Source organism: Dasypus novemcinctus, chromosome 5, assembly GCF_030445035.2.
Source record: "Dasypus novemcinctus isolate mDasNov1 chromosome 5, mDasNov1.1.hap2, whole genome shotgun sequence".
Classification (NCBI taxonomy): domain Eukaryota; kingdom Metazoa; phylum Chordata; class Mammalia; order Cingulata; family Dasypodidae; genus Dasypus; species Dasypus novemcinctus.
In genome coordinates, this window is record NC_080677.1 from 74,633,029 (window position 1) to 74,644,548 (window position 11,520).

The 11,520-nt window shown below is 37.5% G+C and overlaps 1 pseudogene; it reads left to right on the forward strand.

Annotated features, from left to right (window-relative positions):
• The first annotated feature begins 971 nt into the window (after nucleotides 1–971).
• Nucleotides 972–2,407, forward strand: LOC101430199 (E3 ubiquitin-protein ligase RNF34 pseudogene; annotated as a pseudogene).
• The last annotated feature ends 9,113 nt before the right edge of the window (nucleotides 2,408–11,520 follow it).

An 11,520-nucleotide genomic window follows, 5' to 3' on the forward strand; every position in this document is an offset into this window, starting at 1 on the left:
AAATCCTATGGTTTATGAGTAGCTTTTTGTAGGAAGCTGCCTCTGGCACTGGTGTTGTACTGGCAATCTTGTTGCTAAGCACTATTCTTAGATACTAACCCTGTTAAGTTTCCGTTTCCCCACCCTCGCTGTAGCAATTAAGGTTCTATCCTCATGCCACTCAGATGGTTGTTTTGAAACGTCCACGAAAAGACTTCGTGACGTGGACCAATCAGATCTGGGGCGCGAAACCTCATTCATCCCTGGCTATAAATACCCCTGATTGACCCTCAATAAATGAGACTTGATCAGAATCCTGTCTTGTCTCCCTTCTTCGTGTCTCTTGTCCCTTTTCATTCCCACTCCCTCCCTCAGGTCCTGGTTCGACTGATCCGCGGGTCGGGTCAGCTTTTTTCTTGATTTGGCACTTACCCTGTTACTGCAGTCCTTTAACTTTTTTTCTCGAGTTTTGAGAAAGAAGTTTCTGCCAGTTCTTGTTGGTTGTTCAAAGCTTCTTTGTGGAGATGGAGCCCTGAAGCATATAACAATCAAATATCTAGGAATAAAGCTAACAAAAGAGATGAAAGAATACTCAGCAGAAGCTCTAAACCATTATTGAGATGTATGAAAGGAACCTAAATCAATAAAAGGTTGTAAAAATATCATGGATTAAATGACTTACTAATGTAAATAAGGTCGATTCTCCCTAAATTGATCTATAAATTCAATGCAATCCAATTGAAAATACTAGCTGGATTTTGTGGATCATAATGAGTTGATTTTAAATTTATTTGAAAATCATGAAACCAAGAATAATCAAGAATAAAACATTGGAAGCCTTGGCTACAAGATACCAAGATATTTATTGAGAAAGTAAGGCAGAAGCCCAAGAACAGACAAATAAACAATGAATAGAAAACAGACTTATAACCAGACCTGGCATATATAGACACTTAGGTCTGAATACATGTGGCATTACATAGCAATAGAGAATGGACAATCTTTTGAATGGGTGCTAGGATCAATTGGATATCCATTTGGGGAAAAAAATGAAACTTGAATTATCAACCACACAAGCAGAATATACCTAGGAGGATTTTGGATCTAATTCATATGAAAGGCAAAACAACATCCCTTACCATCTTGGCCATTCCCAAACACTGCATCATTCCTCCCCTAAACCCACAAACAGTAAATACGTCCTTGCTTTTCTGGTAGTTTATCAACCTAAATATGAAAACAAAACCACTATAGTTTAATTTTTGAACTTAATATGATGGGAATAAAATACATATATTCTACTAGTCACCATCCAGATGGAAGGAGGTCAGCTGTGTCAGGAGCTGTTATAGTGCCAAGTTCCCAGACAGAGCAGACTGGGACCAGGCGGGTGTGGCCGCGAAGGCCAGTTCCCATCTACGTGGTTTTCCTGCTGTGGGCTGCTGAATGAACTCATGGAAACTGGAGCTGTGAGGGCCTTGCCATCAGGATTCCCAGGAGGCACTGGTCCTTCCAAATTTACACCAAACCCTGATTTTTCCACCTACTCACTAGCAGCTACAGCTGGGCTTGTCACAGTTTGTAAAGCCTGTGGCTTTTATATTTTATCTTTAGAAAGAAGCATACATGTTCCTACAAGAGACAACCTTTCAATGCCATCAGTTAATGCAATGGAAAGTAAGAGATCTACAGCAGTATCTCATTTGTAGAAACATCACAATTGATACTGATCAAGAAAAGGAAGACTTGGTTGAGATAGTGCTCTACCACCATCCATTAGGCTCTGAGGAGGACTAGGACACAAGCAATCTGAATTCTTCCATATCTTAGACTCTAGATTTTTAAAATTCTTTTTGTTGTTTTTCCAAACTAGACAGTCCCCACTGCTACTGAATCTTTATTCCAGAGAGGCTTATGGATGGAGACTGGATCTCAGGAAGTAGAGTGCTGGCACAGGCACACAGTGAAATAATTTCAGGAAATGTGGAAGAAAATAATGATGATGCCTACCAGGATAAAGATGAAGAAAACTTGGAAAGGACCCCTGGTTTCTCTAGAAAGAGTGAGAACTTCTTTGTCTGATCTGTCCAGCCTTGAAGATTTCAAAGGATGAGTGTGTACCAGCTGAAGGAATTTCTGACTCAGAATTTTGTCAACTCTTCTGGCTGTTGTAAAAAAATTGAAGCTGGTGGAGTAAGTAAACAGATTACACAAATAGAATGAGGAAAACCAACAGTCATATGAAGAGTGGCTGCAGCTGCCGGAGGGGGAGGACAGCCTGTTTCACATCTGCAAGAATGCCTTCATCGACTGCTTCCTGCTCGAATGAGGCCACATGGTCACCTGCAGTTCGTGCTTAAATGCATGTGTGAGTGTCCCATCTGCCCACAGTTCCATGATATGGGCCATGCACGTGTTCAAGTCCTAAGGCAGAGGACTGGCCCAGCAGGACGCTAGTGCCCTACTTGATTCCAAAAGTTTCTGTGCCCAGAAAGGACTGGAAACTGTTCAAAGACTGAGGTTATTGTTAAAAAGTATTTTCACTGCTCATTGTAGACAGAAAGGTTCATCCTAAGGTGTGGCAGCACTGGTCCATGACAGTAGTCTGTCTGCCTGTGGATAAACTGAGTGACCCTGGTTCCATCAGGTTTTATTATACATCCTGTGATCACAGATTGTTGAAGTCAGATGTTTACAATGTATCATCATCGGTTATTGCTGTCTTTGAAGGACACTTACCCTCCTTATTTCTCTTCTACTCTATTTTTTAACTTAAACTACTCAGATGTTTGAAATTTCTGATCCCTGTGAATGAGATCACTGTTCAAAAGGGGCCTAGTGGTACCTGCTGAGTAGCATGTGCTCTGAATGTTAACTCTTAGCCATGTATACTGTAAATGTAAATATTAGGTGAATGTAAGTTTCTACATTTTTGCTCTTCTATACACTTAAGCATTATTGGAAACAACTGACATTCTGTAGCAAGGGCCTAGACTAACATGTCTGTTTCTATTCAGGTACAGCTTTTCATAGCAAGGGCTGCATCTAGCTAATTTCATAAGAGGAATGTGGGTGATAAATTCCTTATTAATGCATAGCCAGTTTGCACTGTTTTGTAAAGTGAAAGTGTATTTTCAGTAGTACCTGCTAGCTAATTATAAACTTGGACATAAAATTTTAAATTAGATTAAAAAATACATGTATTCCTTTTTGTCATTCTTTCCTCAACATTATGTGAGCTTTATCTGTGTTGTTGCACATAGCTATAGTAGTCCATTATATGAATATATCTCAATATATATATCCATTCTACTGTTAATGAATAACTGCATTATTTTCCATTTATGAACTTAATAATACTATGGATATTCTTATGTCTTTGATATACAATACATGCAGCTTTTTTAGTATATACCTAGGAGTTGGATTGTTAGAACATTGGGGATATATAGCCAATAAATTATAGTAGATACTGCCATAGAATTTTTCAGGCTGATTGTGCTCATTTGTCTTCCCATATATATGTAGTATGTGAGGATCTTGTTACTCCATCAGACAAAATAAAAATAAGTAAATAAATATATATATTATCTATAGCTGCTGTTCAATACTCTAGCCACCAGCCATGTGTGACAATTTAAAGTTAAATTAACTAAAATTAAAACTTTAATTCTTCAGTAAAAGAATTTCAAATGCTTAATAGCTATATGTGACTAATAGCTACTGTATTGGATAGTGCCTTTGAACAGTTTCCAGTCTTTTCTATGAAAAGAAATGTTTGGGATACAATATTACATAGTTCTATTCCATAGAGTTGATCTATAATATAATCAAGTTGGACCATTCCTTTGGATGATTCAGACCTCAAACTCTTCCTTCCCTCATTAGCTATTTTTGGAGTCTTTTTAAAAAATGTAGTATTTAGAGTGTGGTGTGGCTGGTTGGAAACAAGGAAAAATAACAGTAGCTTAAGTAAGATGGAAACATAGTATTCTCCTGAAAACAGCCCAAGTTGAAGCAAAAAGTAACAGTAGCTCAGGTAAGATGGAAATAGAGTATTCTCTTGAAAACCCCCCAAGTTGAACCAGTCTACTCCATGGTGTTGGATGTCCAGGCCTTTGTGAGCAAACCGCTCTGCCATCCTCCTCAGGCAGGCTCTATCTTTTGTGTGAGGATGGCTGCTCCAGGTCCCACAATCATGTTCATATTTCAACAATTTGGAAATAAAGAGAAGCAAAGAGTATGCTTTTATTTTCAGCACATAACTCTGAACTAGCACACATTGCTTCCTTTCACATCCCATTGGCCAGAAACTAGCCCTCTAGCCACACTTAACTGTGAGGATGCCTGGGAATGTTATATTCAGCTTGGTGTCCATGTGCTTAACATTTCTATTACTGTAGAAGATAGGAAAAATATTCACATGACTTGCAATCTCCCCCTTACATACCTATACTTTATTTTTCCTTCTTCTATAATTGCATTTTCCTGCTTCCCTGTATGCATAGCTATCTGGTAAAGTGTTGCCGCCTTTCTCCACCCCTCCTCCCCTTCCAGCCCCCGCCACCCTTCCCACCAGTCCCGCCCATATTACCAACCTACAATCTGCCCTCTTCCCCAGTAACTGCTTACGGCGTATTACCAGAGGTCTGCCCCCCCAGTTTTAGCCAATCCGCAGCCACCCCTCCGCCCTGCTCTCCCCTTCATACTCCATCCCCTTCCCTGTCTATATAACCAAGTGTACTTCCGCAATAAAGCAGACCTGTTCTTGCGCTCAAGCGGTCTCCATGGTTTTTCCCCAACCGCGCGTCCCCCACGCCTGGAGAACCGGTGCGCCCTCTTGGGGCACCCCCCGCCAGCTGATCGGCAGGAGCAAGCCCCCCCCAACTCTTGGGCCTGAGCGAGGACGAAACCCTCTCGCTCAGCTACAGTAAAGATGATGTAAAATTTTTACTTAAACCTCCAAGCATTAAGCAAGACATTTACATTATCACCTGACTTTTGTTATAGAATTCTTATTTCCAGTTTTGTTTCATAATCCCATTAGCAATGTTAACCCCGAAACAGAAAAATAGAAAGCCATTCTCAGTCTGACAAAAACTTGGCAGAAGCAAAATGTTAATACAGGAACATTTTATGGCTAACCACCTTATCTATATTTGACAAACACAAGAATCTGAATCTATCTCATATTATCTACTTACCTTTTTTCTGAAAATGAGTATTTGAAATGGAAATATATTCCAACTTAAATCATAAAATGAAATGCTATGATTATAGTTAATCTTTGCACAAAGCAGCATATAACCTTAATTAAGGATTGTTTTACATAGTATCTAATAAAAGATTCTTTTACTAGAACATGGTGCTGTGTATATAAACTAATCTCCTCACTACATAATAATATAAATTTTAAGTTAAACTGAATAAAATTGATAATGGGGTAATTTATTGAATAATAATTTAATGTAGATTCTCAATAATTGAGAAATCTATTAATTCAGCTGTTTTTATTCTTTTGAGGTGGGCCGTCTGGTTAGAAAAATCAGGTTTGCAGATTATTTTTGTTTGAAAGTAAAATAATAAATCAGTATCAGTGATAAATAGCATATCTTCATGACTCTCCATAAACCTTTATTTGATGACCCTGAGCTGGTGATCTACAATGTGGCTGACAACCATAACAAACTTTAGATAACAAGGTCAAGTTCAACACTGGTATCTGTTGAAATATTGTGTACTTTATTAAGAAAGATAGATGAAGTACTGAGTCATCACATAAAATTTTTCATTTCCCTTGGTCTGTTCATCTGTTATTTTGTGTGACACCAAGATGCTTTAACACAATAATGGAACTTTTCTTCAAGAAAATAAAGGTTAGTTTTAAAAAAAATCTCAAGAGAGCCATCTATACCATCCACATGTGAATAAAATACCATAGTCCCCTTTACATTTTATGCATGAAATATTTTATCATACAGTTCTTCATATCTATCATTTATTAATCTTTACCCTTTCAGTGTGCTTCTTATCTCATCCTCTTATGCCCCCAAATTACCTCCTGCCCTGTCAATCTCTCTGCTTATTTGAAGCTTATAGTCAGAAGCAAAGAACCACAGAGCCAAATCATAGTCTCCAGAGATTCAGAGATATAACCTAAAGTACTAATTGAGAATAGTACAGGATTATTTATTTAGAAATACTAAGACCAGGAAAACAGGAGATTAGGAACATAAACCAATTAACTTCACTCTAAATTAAAGCTACAATAACTATAATATGACACTATCCTAGAAAACCAAAAAATTCCTGATTGTAAATACTGATTATATCAAAATCTTATTTAACCCTCTTTAAATGTTTCTTAATTCAATTATTATGAAGATTCAGTTCTTAACAACTACAGGAGAGTATTCCAATTTTTCTACTTCCATTTTATGTAGTCATCCCAGGTATTTGCAAAAGAAACCACAGCAGAATAATGCAATTTAAGTAATTTCCATTCATAATCTCGGTATTAATTTTCCAGGGCTACCATAAGAAATTATCAGAAACTGGGTGGCTTAAAACTGCATACATTTATTCTCTCATACCTGGAATCAGGATGTGAGCAGAGCCATGCTCCCTGTGAAGACTGTAGGAAGAAGCCTTCCTTGCATCTTCCTAACTTCTGCGGCCCCAGCATTCCTTGACTTGTGGCAGCATACCTCCAATTTTTTCTGCAGTCTTCACATGACAGTCTTCTCCTAGTGTGCTCTGTCTTCACATAGCATACTTGTCACTGTGTCTACATGCCTATCTCTTCTATTTTTATAAGGACATCAGTCATATTGGCTTAGGGCCAATCCTAATTCAGTATGAATTCATCTTAAATTGATTACAACTGCAAAGACACTGTTTTCAAAGATGGTCACATTCACAGGCATTGGGGTTTAGGACTTCAACCTATCTTTTAGGGGCACAGTATGACCTGGAATGGTTGCCCATGATGCTACAGCACCGACCATTAATTAGTATGATAATATTTAAGTAAATTCAATTGCTTAAGATGTCTTTCCTATCCTAATTTCTTTTTTATTTTTTCATTTTAGGATGGAGATACCAAAATATCTCCTGCTCAATAAGCAACTTTGTTCCATTAAATTTATTAGGTTTTTCACATCAAGATATATTCTCTCAAAGAGATACTTTTGATCTGTTAGTTACAGTTTGTACCTCCCATCTATAGTGAATGGATCAGTCACTGCTGCGAGCTTGAACCAGTTTTTTTTTTAGAGGCTGTCAATCATATCATCACCACAGGGCAAATCACTTATTACTATATTTTTAAACCACAATGGTCATTTTGAAAGCCATTTTGAATAAGTTTGTTTTTTAGATATTTTCTGTTTAGATTCCCAGGGAAATGGCTTTGAACATTATTGTTTTTACCTTTTCTTTACATACTCACTTCAATATAGACACTAAACACATTATGTCTCAGTTATTGCAATAGGCTTCCAAATTATGCCTCCACCTTCAAATTAACTTGGGTCCACTTGACACTAGCACCTTGAAGCACACTTTTCAACAAATTACTTTCCTGTAAAAAAAAAAAAAAGAAGAAAATTCTAGCCCTTAGCAGCTGCACACTGCTGGTAAGCTAAATTCTAAATGCTGGGTGGGACAGTCAAGACCCTAAGCTGCCACATACCATATCCTGCATGTATACACCATCACTCACACTGTGAACTCTGAAACTATATTGGCTCAGCCTAGGCATCATCTCCAAAATAAAAATGATAAACAAAGAGGTGAGTCAATTTGTGAAAATGTTTATTTCACAGTGAAAATATGGTTAATGCATTCTCCCTGACCCAGAGCCATGGAAGAGCAAGATTTATTTGGGAAATAGTAAGTAATTTTGTGGGGCTTCAATATATATAATATGGCCAGGAAAAATATAAGCTGTTAAGAACCTTCCATGTCACAAGATTTTATCCAATATTCAATGAGAAAAATCATTGAAGAATTTTAATCAGAACAATAACTCAATTAGATCTGTCTTTTAGAAAACTGTCATTGACAGCATATGGATTATTGTTTCAGTGGGGAGAGAGTCTAGGGAAATTAGTTAGGAAGTCCAAATGAAAAATTACACTGAGAAGGAATTACTGGAAAGAGGGACTATTTCTTATTTCTTTACCCTCAATACCTAGCATAGTGCTTGTCACCTATCAGTAGTTCAATCTCCAGATATTATAGGAGAAAGGAAAAGTAACTACTGTCAAAATCTGAGAAAAACACATTTGCCACATCTTCTACTTCATTCATTAATACAATGCTATTAAATGCCTCTAAGGGCAATGTTATAATCAATTTGCTACCAGAGTCTTCTTGGACCACCTCCCCATCATATGAGTTTCTTCATTCTGGTTCTATGATTTTTATTGCACAAATACCCAGAAGAGGACAATTTAATCCTCCCACCTCTCTAATTTTTTCTATTCTCACCTCAGCCAAAAAGAACAAGGTAAAATATTTCTGTAGCAGCTTGATTTTCTTTATGAATTCCAAAAGTAGACATTGGATTATGTTTGTAAACTGGTTTGTTCCTCTAGGAGAATTAGATTATATTGGTTTCATAGGTTTCACTTTTACTTATTAAATAATGATTGATGCTTTGATTGGGCCACATCAGTAGGACATTGAGTACCTGCCCCCTTCGTGGGCAGGGACTCACAGAGAAACTACACCATAGAGAAGGGAATTTGGAGTTTTGATTCTGGAGCCTGGGAAGTAAACACACAAAGGAGTATGTACATGAGGAAGGAGAGAAGACTCAATTGGACACAGCAGAGGGTCCAGGAAGAGAGATGAGCCATTTGCCTGACACTCTACAGCTGGCCTTGTTTAGAGAACAGAGGAGCTGAATCCAGAGAGAAACAAGCCCTGGGAAGAGAAGAACCCAGGAAGCCTGAACCCCTGTAGATGGCAGCAGGCATCTTGCTCCAACACATGGCAACAGACTTTGGTGAGGGAAGTAACTTATACTTCATGGCCTGGTAACTGTGGGCTTCTACCCCAAATAAATACCCTTTAAAAAAGCCAACAGATTTTTGGTATTTTGCATCAGCACCCCTTTGGCTGACTAATACAATTCCCAACAAACAAAACCTTATCCTATCTAGTAAATCCAAAGCTGTACACTACCTTTGAATAGCATCATGTATTTTGTGATGAACCATTCTGTGTTTAATTCACTTTGCTTTCTCAACCATATTGTCATTTTCTTGGGGTAAGGAATTGTCTTATTTCTCAATCGTCCTAGAACTATATACAGCACAGCATGATAGGTACTTTAAAATGCTGTTGGTTAATTAGTTCCTAAAATTTAGGCCTATTTAAGTCCCTAAATAGAGAACTTACATTAAAATAAAATTAAAGTTGAGAACCCATGATTTTCGTTTCATTGCTCGTGCAGGTATCCTATACTACTTTGCAAGATTGTAGTTTGTAGGGAGAACAATAGCTCAATAGTTAAATGGCCAAAGCATCCTGGATAGTTCTTGGCCACATCTGGGAAACAATGACACAGCATAACTGCACTCGGCTTCCTGGGTGGGCTTGATGCTGACCAGCACATACCCCAGCTAATAGTATAGGTAACATGCGAGGTATGCCACTGTAAGAACCAGTCATATATTCTGATAGTACTGACATAAAGCAGCTCCCAAGTAAATAGAGGTGCAGAGCAGGATCAGGAGAGAGCAGAGAGAGAGCAGAGAAAGGGAAAGAGCATGGAATAAACTCAGTGTGCATAAACTCCCTGCGACTCCACGTGCCTTTTTCTTTGCTAACAGCCCTGACTCTCTCACTCTGGCTGAGGAGCTCAGACCCAACCAAGTTTATCAGATTTTACTGAATACTTTAAATGCCATATTCTACTTTTGTTACATGAACAAAGAAAAGTACTATGTATTGGCCTAAGAAGAATTCAGCAGGATGGGAAATTCAGTTCTGAAAAGAATTTTCTCTGTAAAATCCTAGCAGTTATCAGTGTAACCAAGATTAAAAGCATGAAGGCATCATATAAAAATTTGTATCGATCCTATTTCACTTATAGAATTAATTGGGATTGATTTTGTTCTCTTAACATAATCTAATTTGTAATTTCATATTTAGTATTATTCATTCCAATCTTTTCTAACCCTTTAGCTTCAAAGTAATTCATTAAAAGCATTTATGACTTTAATAACCAGAAAGAGCGATGTGAATTCACTAACTGATATTTCGACACAGGGATGCTTATGCATGGGCCATAGCACAGCCTTATGATCCTTAATGAAAGCAAGGATCCAAGTGAGGATAGGGGGAATCACAGGCCTGCCAATCGGATACTGCTGCAGCTCTGTTTGCCTGGCTTCGGGGTTTTAACTAGTAACCTGCCATGGCAGGAATGTATTCACAATGAAGTACCTTCAATAGATATTTAGTTGGGTACCAATTATATGCTGGGCAACTAAACTCTAAAGATATAAAACTGAAACACCTTTTGGTACTCAAAATCTTTGAGGATCAGTGCTGGCCCTTATCAAATTCAAAATAGCAGCCTCTTCTTTAGGCTCAAGCCCCGCATAGTCAGTCCTCTATTAGATATCGTATTTGGATATTTCATTGGCTCTTCAGATTTTCTACATACAATTCTGAGTCAATCAATTTTATCCCTCAAATCTGACACATTATCCACTTGATCTGTGCAAGCTGGAAAGCAAGAAAATCTACATTATCCATTTTCAAATTAAAAAACACAGCTCTTATTGATTTTACACCCTATAGCTCTTGAATTCATCCATATTGCTTCATTGCCACTCCCTAGTCCAAATTTACCAACTGCTTTTGCCTTGACTATGGCAAGTGCTAACTACAACTTCCTGGATACTTTCCTTTACATCCATTCCAGTCCCCTTCAATTCATTATCCACACAGCATCAAAAGTAAATCTTTAAAAATGCAAATAAGAATTTGTGCATTTTGCTTGAATCTTTCAATTGCTTCTCATAATGCTTTGAAAGAATACAAATATTAACATAGCCTCTAAAGCCACATGTGATTTCAGTTCCATTTTGTACTACCTTGTGTGAAACTTGCATTCCATGCATGGTTGCCCATTTTAGTTTCTCTAATGCACTTTGATACTTTCCACCTAAGGCTTGAACTTTCTGTGTTTTTCCCTCTCTGCAAAATTTCTCTTACCTAGCCTGTCTGGTTTGTCCTCTAAAACTGTGCTGGCCAGTATGGTCGCCCCTTGACATGTGATTTTTGAGCAACTGAAATCTGGCTAGTCACAATTGAGATGTGCTGGAATTTTAAAATGCACACTGGATTTCAAAGACTTAGAAAGAAAAAGAGAATGTAAAATATCTCATCACATTTTTTATTGATGACATTGATTGTTGGCATGATAATATTTTGAATATTTTGGGTTATATGAAACATATTAAAATTAATTTCACCTGTTTCTTTTTACTTTCTTTAATGCTGCTACTAGAAATTTAAAAT